At 46.7% G+C, this 14,075-nt stretch overlaps 1 protein-coding gene across 1 annotated transcript in view; it reads left to right on the top strand.

Moving 5' to 3' along the window:
- Positions 1–14,075, top strand: part of LOC138301063 (tyrosine-protein phosphatase non-receptor type 11-like) — a 304,017-nt gene that overhangs the window by 19,971 nt on the left and 269,971 nt on the right. The window lies entirely within an intron of this gene.

Genomic DNA, 14,075 nt, shown 5'->3' with positions numbered 1-14,075 from the left:
AGCTGTGTTCCCAGGAGCACGTAATGCGCTTCTGTCTTGCCCAGTAGGTTGGATGGAGCGGTGGAGTGAAAAAGGGGGGGGGGGGAGCCGATTGCCGCCCCCTAGGTTTACCTCCTCTGTATAGATTGGTGCTCCCCTCCTCGTAGGCACTCTCCTCACCGCAGTCTTTAATTTATCCTCTTCTTTATTTCACCCCTTTTCTTTTTTTATTTTTATTTTTTTTATTTTTTTTCCCCCCCTGGAATCCCCGCTTCCTGATGAGCCGCCGCCGCCTCACGTCTGCCCCACCGAGCCTCCTCGCTGTTCCTGCGCCGCTTTCGTTCCTGCCGGCCGCCGATATCCAAAATGGCGCCCGAGCTCTTCAAATCTGTGTCCCGGAGCGCCCAGCAGAACTACAATGCTCCAGCCTCCTCTAGCCGCGCCTCCCCTGCTCTCCCAGTCGCGGGTCGGCGGGGAGGTAAACAGCGGCTGCGCCCGGTGAAATCAACCGGGGCTGCAGCCGCAGCTCCCCTCGCCTCGCGCTGCTCCCGACACGGACCGACGAGTCCCAGACTCGCCTCACAAGTCTGGTGAGCGCTCGTAGCGCGCATTGAGTGCCCCGGTCTTCCCCAGCCTCGCCGCCGTCCCGGCCGTCTCTGCCAGGCCGCTGGGGGGGCGCCTGCTAGGATATCTTGAAGTGGCCGGGAACGGAGCGCTGGGATCAAGCGACCGTCCCGGCCGCCATCTTGGCTCCTCCTACAAAACATTTTTTTTTTTAGAAATTATGTGTAAGTGATTGATTGATTTAGAAAGATGCATAAAAAATGAAGTGAAAGAAGCAAAAGGGAAATAAGGCAAAAAGAAGGGAAAGAAAGAATGCAAATCAGAAAGACAGGAAAGAGGACAAAAAAGAAACAGGGAAGGCAAAAAAAGACTGAGCGAAAGAAAGAAGGTAAAAAGGAAATAAGGAAGATGCATGAAAAGAGGGTTTTTAGTATAAAATAATATTGGATACTAAAAAGCGAATTACACCTCCCTCTGTTTAAATAAAACTGCTGCAAGCTAAACACAATGTTTTGTTCCTGGACCACGTTTATTAAAGAATCATTGGCGAAACAAAGTCCAGGAATGCCATGAAATAGCAGCAGTCCACTTCAAAGGGAATTTACAACAGTGTTGGAAGGCGATAGGAACTGATAAAGCTGAAATGTGGCTCACTTCAAATGTGTCCTGCAATCACATGAGACCTCACTGGTACATTAAGGGTATGTGCACCTTCTGAAAAAGAAAATTGCAGTCACTCAAAATGGCCTTAAACAGAGGCTAATGTATGCTAACCCATTTCCCCATGCTGTATGCTGTTGTGGGCAGAAGCAAAATGGGAATGGCAAAATAACAGATCTGTCATTGAAGTATGTGTTGGAAGTCTATAAGGAGAATACTGGATCCCCATGGTCGATTTCCCTGCTCCACCGGTCTTGACATTCTTGAAGAATGGACAGTGTATATCATGAACACTAATGATGACTTGTTCGAGAAAGCTCTTGAACCCGAACAGCCCAAGCAAAATTTGTCACTTAATCTCAAACCTAGACTGTTCAACAATAAACGTACCTAGCACCCAGGATTATATGCAAGTCTTGTGTAACTTATGGATAGAGTGCAAGGGTTCTTGTTTCCCTTTATACATAATGAGGATCACACAGAGACGACCTCATGTGACAGCTACACCTTAATAATACTGTGCATTGTCTGCCATCTATTAAGCCCAAGTCCCTTGCCCATACTAGAATTAGTTATGCAAGGGGGCTGGCTGATCCCTCTTTTTCGTACCATGCGGTTAGAGATATTAAGTCAGCAGTGACACCGTGCATGAAGCCGGATGTTCTACAGGTGGTTAAAGATATATCATAATTCCTGTAGGTGGCGTGGCTCTGTCTTAGAGAGCTGCCGCCGTTTTAGGGATCAGCTCAGCTTGTTAATTTAAGAGGCCCCTTACACTTGTTCTATGACTAAATTCTATACCATGGATGGGCCTCTGGGGAAAAGACTGCCCTCCCACAGTGGGACAGTTTGTACACCTTAAGTGTCCTATTTATGCTGTCCTCTTGATAGGATTGTTACATTGCTCTTGATGGCAGTTTGGGGTGTATCACCCAAGTATTTTCTTTCTATCTGCTCTTGCACATATCTCGTGAGGTTATGATTGTTATACTTGGTTGTAATGGGACCGTGTTTTTAGGTGAATCCAGGCCTTGAAAAATCATAAATGTTACTATACCTGCAGGTCGAGTAGCTTGAATAATGTACTCGACCTAACTGTAATGTACTTGACCTGGAAATTAGTCTCAAATTGTGTGCTCCTAGGCAAATACTGTATTTTACAGTCACTTTTTTTTCTTCATTCTCACATACGAGCGCACCTTCAAATATGTGAGTTCAGCATTTCTACTGTAAAAAAAACCTCTTTAGTTTGATTAAATACATTAAATATTTGCTCCATGTATAATAAATCTAGCCCACATACAGGGTATAAATGATCAATGCATGACTTACCTCTTTGTTTTCTTACAGCTTTGGCTTCAGGGCAGGAGTGTTTCTCAGTTTGTTTGAACACTCACTTAAAAAAAATATATTACTAAAGCATGATGTGGTAGCGCACTGTCATTGAGACAGTACATCGCTAAAAAATGTCCAAAAACGTCCCACTAACTTGCTGTTTTACTGATAAAACTATATAATGTATTAAAAATAATCTGTGAAAGGTGTTCTGACTTTTTTGTGTCATCCTAGTAAAATATTTTTTTCATTACACAGAAGTACAAAAAATGGTCTTTCACAGCTACTGAACTATATTTTGAAATGTTTGTAAAATTGACTTAGTTATATAAATGTGGTGTGTTAGGAAAAAGCGGATACCAAAAGCCTTTTTCTTCATAGGTCAGACAGTTCACCTTACAAAATCCTGTAACTCTTCAGTCACAAGGGAAAATATTTGCATTGCAAGAAGACAAACTGACTTTTGACCTCTGTCTCTGAACACAGAGCAAAGGTGGCAATAAGATTTAAAGGCATCTTAATTGCTAATTGAGTTTCTGACTGAACGGAACACCTGTTCTTTGTCTGCTGGCCAGTATGGTCTAGTGGAATCTAAAAATAGCTCGACCTATGGTCCAGTGATTCTTCGAGCCCTAGAATCATGTTTATTATGCTCCCATTCTCTCTTTTTAACAAATTGCATTGTATCTTTTTTTTATCCTGGTTTAATTATTGTATGGCTGGAAGCTGAAACAATAAACCTGACTTGATACTAGAGTTAGTACACGCAGTGAGCACTGACCAAGCCAATGGGTCTGGACTTGCTAGTCTTTTGGCTTTGTATATGTCTACTTTGTTGTGGTTTTTGCAAAACGTTGTCGGTGAAGCTGCTGTGCTCTCAAATATTTTCAGCCTTGGAAATCACACACTATTACAGTACTCCCAGTAGCCTATGTGAAATACTGTGTGTGTGGATGTGCCCCTTGTGAAAACAGTCACTCATAGTGAAGTTAACCAATGGCTGAAGTGGGTTGACCCACTGCCCCATGCTGTAGCGGGCAGAAGAAAAATGTCATGACACAACAGCAACAAACCAACGAATGAAAGGGGCTGTCTCACAACCCGTATAAGAATATAACGTGTGTAATTTTAGTCACATCCAAGTCCCTGACCTCGAAAAAAAACAATGTTATTTCCACTGATAAAGGATCACAGCGTCTATGCAAAGGGCACTGCCTGTTTCAGTACTACTTGGGGTGTACAGTGTGGTTACAAAGCTACAAGTCTATTGAGGTGCACAATTTATTTAGGCTGTCATTTTTAAAGAAACATATATAGGCAGGAGGGATACATATTTTCAATAAGGGAACTTGCTTATGGCAATGTCTTTTCAAGCGTATTATATGTGGTTTGTATTGTTTTAAAGCATCATATGTATCTAGGTAATCTGTAATCTGTAATTTGTAAATTGTATGTCCAATTACTGTATGCTTTATTGCAAAGCTGAAACAATAAATAGAAATGAAATGACCAGCATCCGCCTGCTCTTCCTCCTGCTGCCAACACCTCAGTCTTGCCTACTGTGCACTCTCAACTGCAAACACGGCAACATCTGCCTGTCTCCAGGTACGGCCCCCAAAGTAAGAAATAGTACTTTTAGCAAACATTGGCAAAGCCAATAGGTCTTGCCTATGCAAGATTGATTGGCTTTGTGAATGTTATTTTAGCCATGTTAGAGAGCAGACCGGTTCCTGCAGAGCGTGTTTGAAAGGCAAAAGAAAGCGTTTTGACGCGATCAAAACACTGGCAGTATCATAGTGCCTTTTTTGTTTTTTAAACTTTCAACCATACTTCACAGCAGCCACACCGCTGTACAACATGGATAAAAGAACATTGACAAAGCCAATATATCTCCCTATACGGAGACCTGTTGGCTTTGCCATTGTCTGTTAGTAAATATGCCTCCCAAGTATTTCAGGAGATAAGACACTACAGAGACTCTGGTGGCCGCCGGTGAGTGGAAACTCTGTTTTCAGAAATAGCTGTTTATGCCTGAGAGAAGTTCCTGAAATCTGAATATAAAAGTGCAGGTGCTCGCCATTCCAAAGATGATTACTGCTGAGAAGTGCTGGTACCCCCCAGTGTCAAAAGGACTCTAACTATCCCTTTCAAATTAGAGATGTGCAAACATTTGGTGCCTGACATTAGCAAACCATTTAAAGCAACACATGCAAGTCCCTTATTGGCCTTGGTTGGTATAGTAGGAGGAAGAATGTTGGTGAAGGGGCATACATTGGGATAGAGTTACTGAATGTCCATGTTCAAGCTAAAGAAAAACCGAAGAGCCTGGAGAATCTGGAGAACAACACCCAAATAGAATTTTATTTGGGCTCTTGGCTGAACCTTGCTGAGGAGAAGGCTACATATTGGTGCACGAGTTTTTGAATGCTGTCATCCCTGCCACGACGCAGATGATCTACATTGATTTTAGTGCATACTAACTACTATTTGAGTCGAAGCACCCTTTAAAGATCTGGTCCCTTGTTGACCGGAGTCCAGATCCTATATTGACCTTGTATTTGGTTGTAGGTCGTATTGTTTACAGGTGAGTCATATTGAATATTGGCCAGCAAGGTTGGAGTAGAATGTTTTTGTATAGGGACTGATCATATTCGATAGTGGCTGAGACAATCCTGTTATCTGCGCAGACTATTATGTGCATGCATGTGCGTCTGAAGCACACTGACGCTTGTGTTGGTTTTGCTGTGCACATTTCCCGTTGCTCGGTGTCGGGTTGTTTTGGGGTAAGTTTTGACCCATTTTGGCAGTCATTCCATTCCTCGACCATGTGGTATGTTAAGCTTCTGTATGACAGGCCTTCAGATTGGTGAGAGGATGTAGATGTGTTATTGAGGAGGCACACGCGTAGCCAGTTATCTTGATTGAAGCTATGTCGTGTGCATGATGGTGTCAGATGTTGCAGCTAATGTGTGCTCTTGGGGTGGTGTGAGTATAACTTGATTGGGTGTGCCTTTTTGATGTCCTCCGAAACCAGCGGATTCCTTGTAATTCATGTCGCAACCTAAGATTTTGAAAAAAAGTATTTTTCGATCCCGAGTTATGTGCTGTCGCGATCGACTGTCACTTCCTGCCAGTGTCTTTGTTTTATGATTCCTTGTTCTCAGCAGTGACACCAGTGGTTCGTGATCGCCCCACAAAAATTATTTCTTTCCTAACACAGTTCTTTATATTGCAGGGCGAGCCCCGGGCTTTCCGATCAGCTCTCACTTTGCCTTTGCAGACCGCACTGGCCCACCCTGACTGGGCGTGCATACCCTGCCCCCCAGACCAGACGAGGATGTGCTCCGGACTCCCTGCAGGAACTCTGAAAGCAGAGCTCTGTTGGGTGGGTCTCAGGATGTTGGTGGGATATGCTGACATTCCGGCGACAAGTTCAGACAGGAGAGCCTCAACAGCTGGCGAAACTTCCTGATTCAAATTGTCCCACAGTACCCCCTCCTGCCCCGAGCATGTTACTTTTAACTGCTATGCACGAAAAGGTACTTCGACATTCTCCCTCCTCCTCCACCCCTATTTGTGGCGGGTAAGGAAACAAATACCTAACCCTGCTGATGCCCCTCATTCCTAGTCTTTAACCGCCTCTATCCCTGTTCTGCCAGTTTCAGACTGCTCTGTCAGTGCACCACGAGCCCGGCCTGCCTCCAAACACAGCTCTGCTGGTGCGCCTAAACATTGATTTGGCACATTTCCTTCCTGTACTAGGACTTGCACATTGCTCTGCCGATGGACTTCAATCTGTGATTCTGTACCCCTCCTATTATTATATGCAGAACCTCTTGAATTATGCGGCAGAGGAGGAGCAAATTATGTGGCTTAATTCAGCACAGTGTAGGATAGTATTGCTTCATTATGTTGTCATTTTTAGGGTCGCGCGTGCAAGTGCTCTGGCCCCCGTTGCAATCTCTCTGTGGGCTTTTAACGACGCCCATGAGTTTGGTTTGTTCATGGGCTTGCCTTTTTAAATTCGCTTGATTTCATTAGTGAAAGGCATGATTACGTCTTGCCTTTTCCAGTGTTTAGCCCTCCTCAAGAGCACCGGTAAACTACTGAAAACATACCATGCTCCGTGTTTTCCGCATGGCTTCTGAGCTACTTTTTATTTTTATTTCATACGCAGCGTGATTTCACTGGGCAGTAGTCGAACGCTTTGCATGACATCGACCCTGTTACATGGATAATTGCACTTTTGCTGGTTACATGGGTAATTGCACTTTTGCCTGATTTGTTCGACTGCGAGCAAACTTTTACCTTTTGTGTGCCACCTTCACGCTCTTGGTGGCCATCTGCTCGCTTATGTGAAACTGTTTACTTTTCATTTTCAGTTTGTGGCAAGAAACGTCCGGTTAGGAGTTTACAACGCTAATAGCTCTAACTGGAGCAAATGCGAGACTCATAGGACTCGGAGGCCGCCATAGGGGCCTCACCCCAACACCGGTCATACACCAACCGACAAGACAGTTTTGTTTGTTGGAAGAAGTATTTATTTTCAAATATACTTTCATAAACATTCATAAACACAATTTATGCAAGTCATCATATGCACTTTACTCAACTAAAACATTTCACTGCAAACTTTAATATATATAAACTGTTATAGACGCTACTTTGTAACCATAGATTTTGACAGGATCCCTTCCTGTCCTGAACCTCCTTTGGACCACACAGGGACTGATCGTCACCTGTATCCTTAGGGGGGGCGGTATCCCTGCTTCCTCTGTTCCTTGTTCAGGGTTCCGCCCCCTCTCCAAACACCACTCAACCAAGGGGTGTACCAGGGCAGCCCAGGGCATGAGCCCCGTGACCACCCCAGTGATCTGGGCTCCCTACCCCCAAACAGGTGTGTCCATCCGCAGGTTGGTCCAGGACTTCAGGATCCTATCTCTGTTGTTATACCGGGGCCCCACCCTTGGGGTCCCCTCTGTTGCTTCCGGTTACTTTATTCTCTCTTTCTGCGCCACGAGGGCGACCAGGGCCCCAGTGTCCTACGCCCTCCCCACCAGAAAACAAACACTTAGCGAAAAACCACATGTCTGCCATGAATTGGTCAGTACCTGCATCAGATAAATGAACCAAATCCCTATGAAACATTTCAGGCCCTTTCAATTGTCTATGTGGGATGTTCCACAAACGGCCTGGACCAGGGCAAAGCTTTGACATCTCCGCGTTAAGCCGCCTAACTGACACATTGATTGTTCTTGGTTTGATTCCTGGGCCCCATCTTTTCCGTGGCACCATGTGAGACCAGGCGATGGCTGCATTAGGAAATTGCTTAGCAAGCTTTGTTATTTCTAGGAATATTGCCTCTCTGAGGGATTTTCGGTCCAGATGTACCAGGTCATTGCCCCCAAGGTGAATGATGGTGAGGTCCGGGGATTGGAGCCCTGCACATCCGCGAGCCAAATCAACCAGCTGCTGTAGCTGTTTAATTCCTTTGCCGCCAACCCCGCACCACCTGAAGGCCACGTCTAAGTTTGTCGCCGGATTCGGTTTACGGAGCTGCTGCAACAGGTACGCCGCCCGACGAACGAATGAATGCCCCAGTACCCAAACCACACGCGGAGCCATCTACTGCAATAAAGGGAAAATTGTGTGAGGAATGATACAGAATGTTAAGATACACAAACAATCCAAATTAGACCAGCTCTGGCCTAACGTAACGCTTATAACAGTTAGACGACCATCTGCCAATGGCCTTGACTTCAGAGATGGGCAAGCCTGCCCCCGCAGCTAACGTAGCCGCGCCAATCCTGAACGAGTGAGGAGAGTAACCTAGAGGCTCTATGCCTGCTGCCTTTAATGATATTTTCATTACCTCTGTAAATTGGTAGCGCGACAAACAGTCCCCATTTGCGTGTATGAATAACGCCGTTGATTTTTCTAAAGGGCGCACCTTTAGGTAAGCATCCAGGTTGGCAACCGGACAGATAAGAGACCCCTGCGCTGCCCGAAGAGCAATCCTCGCCCCTTTTCCTATCTGATCAGTCTTTGATTTGCGCAGCAGTATGGTGGCGGAGTTATTATTGATTATTACATCTGGCCATTGGAGACCCCCTGCATGGTCGTTCTTGGAAGTACCTAACATTTCCCCAATACGGAAGGCCCCATAGAAGGCCACTGAAAAAGCTGATGTGAATAAGGCAGTTTCAAAAGGGGAGGAAGAAACTACAGCAACTGCACCCAGCAATTTCTCTAATACCTGGGGGGTTATAGGCCGCCTGGAGTCTACTTTGGGGCCCTCCACTCTTGACCACCCCACCAGTGCCTGCTTAATAATAAAGGCATTGAGTTTCGCGTCTTGCCCTCCTAGCTTGGCGAAAAAACGGATGGCTGCCAAGTTGGCCTTGGCGCACGAAACCGGCTTTCCATTGTTTTTTAAATGTTGCAAAAAGGCACAGATTGCTTCGGATGAAAACCAATCTGAGGAGTTCACTGATTTAAAAAACAGTCTATAATTCAAGAAGGCCCTTTCATATGCCCTCTTTGTTCGTGTCGCCAAAGAAGCCCCTACTAGGGCTGACAGCACGGGACACCAATCTTCCACAGTGATGTTGGAAACTCTGGACGCCTGTGGGTGGAACCTCTGAAAATCCTGCATTAATGATCGAGACAAGGCATCAGCTGCATTGTTATTTACCCCAGGAAAATGTTTCGCCCGGAAGGTGATGTTGAGTTTCAAACATTGCAGCACCAGACACTTAAGTAGTCTCAGCACCCATCTGCAGCTAGCTTTTTGTCTATTGATTGACTCCACGACTGCCATGTTATCTGACCAAAATACTACTGTCTTGTTTCTCAAAGTGTCCTCCCAAACAGAAACCGCTACAATGATGGGAAATAATTCCAAGAATGCTATATTTTTGGTGAGCCCCCACTCTACCCAACCAGTTGGCCAATCTGCCCGGCACCATGCAGAACCAAGTATAGCCCCAAAGCCCACACTGCCTGCCGCGTCTGTAAATAGGCCAAGAGAAGGGCTGTCGGCAGGGGGAAGAGGCCAGATCACCGCCCCGTTAAAGTCTTGAAGGAATGCTTCCCACACTCTCAAATCATCCCTTACTTCAGCAGACAGCCTGGTGTGATGGTGTTTCTCGGTCAACCCTGCCATAGACCTAGCTATGGATCTGGAAAAGGGGCGGGCCATGGGAATGATCCTCAGGGCGAAATTTAATTGACCCACCAGGACTTGCAATTGGTGCAGGGTGACCTTGGAATGGGATAAGACAGTTCTGATGGACCCCTTAAAAACTTGAAGCTTGTCCAGAGGGAGGCGACACTCCCCCGCTATGGTGTCAATTTCTATGCCCAGGAAAGTGATGCAAGTTGAGGGGCCTTCTGTTTTTTCCTGGGCTATTGGGACCCCGAATTCCCTGAACATGGTTGTCAAAGACTGCAGGGCCCAAATGCATTTGTTTGACTCAGGAGGGCCCAACACTAGGAAATCATCCAAATAATGTATAACATTCGCATGACTTGTACGCCTGGTGAAAATCCATTGCAGAGCAGAACTGAACTGTTCGAAATAACTGCAGGACACACTGCATCCCATGGGCATACATTTGTCATAAAAATACTCCCCATCAAATTGGAATCCCAAAAAATGGTAATCTTCAGGGTGAACTGGCAAAAGCCGGAAAGCTGCTTCGATATCTGTTTTTGCTAGGAGCGCACCCCGCCCCAGACCCCTCAGAAACACTAGTGCCTGGTCTACGGTAGCGTAACGCACTGAACATAAAGTCGGGTCTATTGCATCATTCACTGAGGCGCCGCGTGGGGCTGATAGATTATGGATCAATCTGAACTGTCCCGGCTCTTTTTTGGGTACTACTCCTAATGGGGAACAGACAAAATTAGCTGTGGGTGGGGAAGTGAAGGGGCCAGCCAGTCTCCCTAGAGCGCATTCTTTTGCAATTTTTCTAGCCACCATGCCGGGGTTTTTTATGGCAGACATAAGATTTCTGCAGTGACCTAAGGGGGGGACCTGGGATGCTGGAATTCTAAAACCCTGTGAAAAACCTTTAATCAGTAGTTCAGCTGAAGCCTTGACTGGGTAAACCTTCAGCCAAGGCAACAAAAACTCTAAGTGAATGGGAGAAGGCAAGGAAGAACTAGGTACTGGATTTACTCCCTTCCTTAGCTCTGTCCTTTGCTTTTTTAAGGCATTTAAATTCGGGGTGAGAGGGGTGCCCACAAAATGCACAGGAGTGCCTGAATTTGCACGTCCCAGGGGGGCGTGAACATACTTTCTTGTTAAACGCCCAGCAAGACCCTTTTTTGTCGCTTGTATACTGTGCTCGAAAGGGCTGCTTGTTGGGTAATTTGTTGTTCACGCACTCCAGCCAAACATTTACTTTGGTCTGGTCCCAACCAATTGCTGGATCCTCTACCTTTGCCCACCTGAAATCACGGTCATACTCCAGCCAAGCGTTCCCACCGTACATATGGTGAGCTTTTAAAATTTTTTTTGCATAAAATATCATTGACAGACCAATGTCAGGCTTCTTTTCCAGCATGACTGACATAAACACATTAAAACCGAATAACCAATTTGTAATATTCTCTTCTATCTTTGGTTTTTTATCTGTATATGATGAAGCTTTAGTATCTTTATCCTTTGATTCTACTTCCCTTCTCTTAGCCCTTACCAGGCTAAAAATGTCCACAAAATCCCCTTTCCAAATTTTTTCCTTGATTTCAGAAGCCACATGTGCAGCTAACTTCCCCGGCCTAGATAGCAATGTGTCTGCACCCGTGTCTTCAGCTGGTGTTACTATGGTGTTACCACCCTGTTCTATGACCTTACCATGTTCTTTTCCACCTGGAGGAGTCTGTGACAGCGGGCCCGGTGCCTGGCTGACACTGGGGCCTGAGGTCGCCACCTGCAATGAAGGAACATTACGCGCTGCTACCAATGCCTCCACCTGGCGCTTAAGTTCAAGTACCGAGTTCTGCAATGGGTCACTAGCCCATGGGGTCGTGGGGGGTGGTGTTGGCACTGGCACAGTGAGGTTGGCCAACATCTGTGATACTGACACCAATGTTTGGGTTGTCAGGTCCTGGGATGCCCCTGGATGGGCCCTAGCCGCCTGCCCCTGCTCTGTGACTGCGCTAGCTCCTGGTGCCACTCCCTGCGCAATGGGTAATGCTTGTGTGGGTACATCATTGGCTGGTGCTGCTAATGCTGCTACAGAACGCCGTATATCCGCCAGCATATCTTCCACACCTCCCGCCGGACCCGTGCTAGATGACCTTACCCCTGCGTGATGCCCAGCAATTTCTTCAGAAGGTGCAGCCGCTGCAATACTGGGGGCCACCACTGTGACTAACTCAATCACAGGGGGGGGAGGGGTCAGAACTGCCTGAGGCGTAGGCTGTTGAACTACTGTCTCCCCAGTCTGTTTTTTATTCCTACGCTTAACTGGGGGAAAGGCTGCAGGTGGTGCTACGTTCGCACGGCGCGGGCGGGAAGCGCCTACCTCACCGTCATCTCCATCTGAAGGAGCAGCCTCCCCTTCTGAATCCCCGCCCCCTAACTTAGCTAGGACCAATTTTAATAGCTGGGTAAGATCAGGATCTGTGCCCTTCCTCTTACCTCCTCTCACCCTATTAGCTGCCATAATGCCAATATTAGGTAAACAAGTTGTAAGCAGTGGTAAGGCAACTTTCTAAGTTAATTAACCTAAAAGGAATAATCTGTTAGCCCAATGCCAACAGCACTTTTTGCACAATACAGTGGATATCAGTCCTAGGACACTGTCACGCAATGCACAATTAAACACAATCAAATTAATGACAAAATTACCACCTACCAATATCACAATTATACCTGCAAATAAGCACCTTCAGCAATTGAATATATGACCCCCTTTCGCTTTACCACACAGCTGAAGTGAAATGGGAGGAGAACAAATATCTGTTGCCACAAACACTTTTTTGCCACAGCCCTCTCCCACGTGCCACACAAAATGTTTCAACTATTCAAAGTAGGGAGAAACCCTTTAACTAACTGACCTGGGGTGAACACAAAATTTAAAAGTAGGGAGAAACCCTTTAACTAACTAACCTGGGGTGAAACCCCTAGCAGGTGAGAGCGCGCACAGAACAACCTCCTAACAACGGAGTTAGCCTCCGTGCGCTCACTCACCTCGCTTTCCTTTACTTGCCCACACGAGACTGACGAGGTCGCTCCCCTGCGCCTGTAAATACGCGTCCGATTTGCTGCACCCGACACTACAAGGTCGCTCCCCTGCTATCCGATTCACGGGTCTTCGTCTCCCTTGGCAACTGCTCCAAGCTCCCTTGCTGGATAGAAACAAAGCGCCTTCCTCGCGGATCCCGCCTCGGCTGTAACGCTGATGAGATTGTCTGTTGTAATGCCTGGGAGTTTATGTTCTAGAACTCCAGAGTCCGCCGATGGGTCTGCCTGTCCCAGGGCCGCCGCGCACGAAGTAAGAAGGCCGAGCCTTCTGGGGGGGCGCTTTTATGCCCCCCCACCAGTGCGCGGCGGCCCAAACCGGTCCAGCACTGCCCCGACCACCGCGCTCTCCCAGCGTCGAACTTCCGCTTGCGCGTCTCGCGAGACGCGCGAGCGGAAGCCCATGGCCAGCCTGCGCACAACTAGTGCGAGGCTCGGCCCCAGCGTCCCCGATCCCTAAGGGGCCGCGCTCCCCCCATGTTGGGGGGGCGCTCTTCCATTGCATTGCAAATGCTTGTTACACATGCTAGCACTGTACGAGCAAAAATGTCACCCTATTAGTACCAGTGGAAGAGCCAAGTAAAACCATATGAAAGATGGCCAGCCAGCCTTTGTGACGGGCCTTCTGCTGAGCGGGAATGTGTGTCGCCACATTTTAAATAACTTTTGATGCGATTGTGTTGGAAACTAAGTTTTTTTTGTTGTTAAAATCTAGAGATTACACAGCAGGTGCCTGATTAAATGGTGCAAGTCCATGATTACGCAGAAAACACGTGCCAGCATAATAATTTAAGTGGCCCTGCCTACATGTGACTGACGATGTAACTCAATCCTTACTTGCACCCAAGCTGCTTTTGGTCCTTAGATCTCCCGTCTTAAGGCTTGTTCTGTCACTGCACCGTGCTCCTGATCGAAAGACCTGTATTCTGGTAGCATTCTGTTACTAAGCCAGAGCAGAATCTAAATTATATTAAAGAAATTCCTAAATTTCCTATTGTACGAAATTGGCAAATATCTCTTTTTACTATCACCTGCGGAAGACTGGTTCAGACACGGAGAACACTCGCATAAAAACTCATGCAAGCTGGCAGCAAACCACACCATGCTGAGAGTGACACTTAAACTTTCGTTAAAACTTCGCAGAAAAAGCCAGTTTTGCACTCCCCAAAAACCACTGAGCCGGTGCACTTCCATTTCATAGCCCTCACTCTTTTATTTTGGCCCGATGGTGTCCTCTGTGTCCAGCCAGTACCTTCCAGGTAACCGTTTGGTCAGCTCCTCTGAC

The sequence above is a fragment of the Pleurodeles waltl genome, chromosome 6 (genome assembly GCF_031143425.1).
Source record: "Pleurodeles waltl isolate 20211129_DDA chromosome 6, aPleWal1.hap1.20221129, whole genome shotgun sequence".
In the NCBI taxonomy this organism is placed as follows: domain Eukaryota; kingdom Metazoa; phylum Chordata; class Amphibia; order Caudata; family Salamandridae; genus Pleurodeles; species Pleurodeles waltl.
Note: the sequence above shows the minus strand (reverse complement) of the source record. Positions and strands in the feature narration are given on the sequence as shown.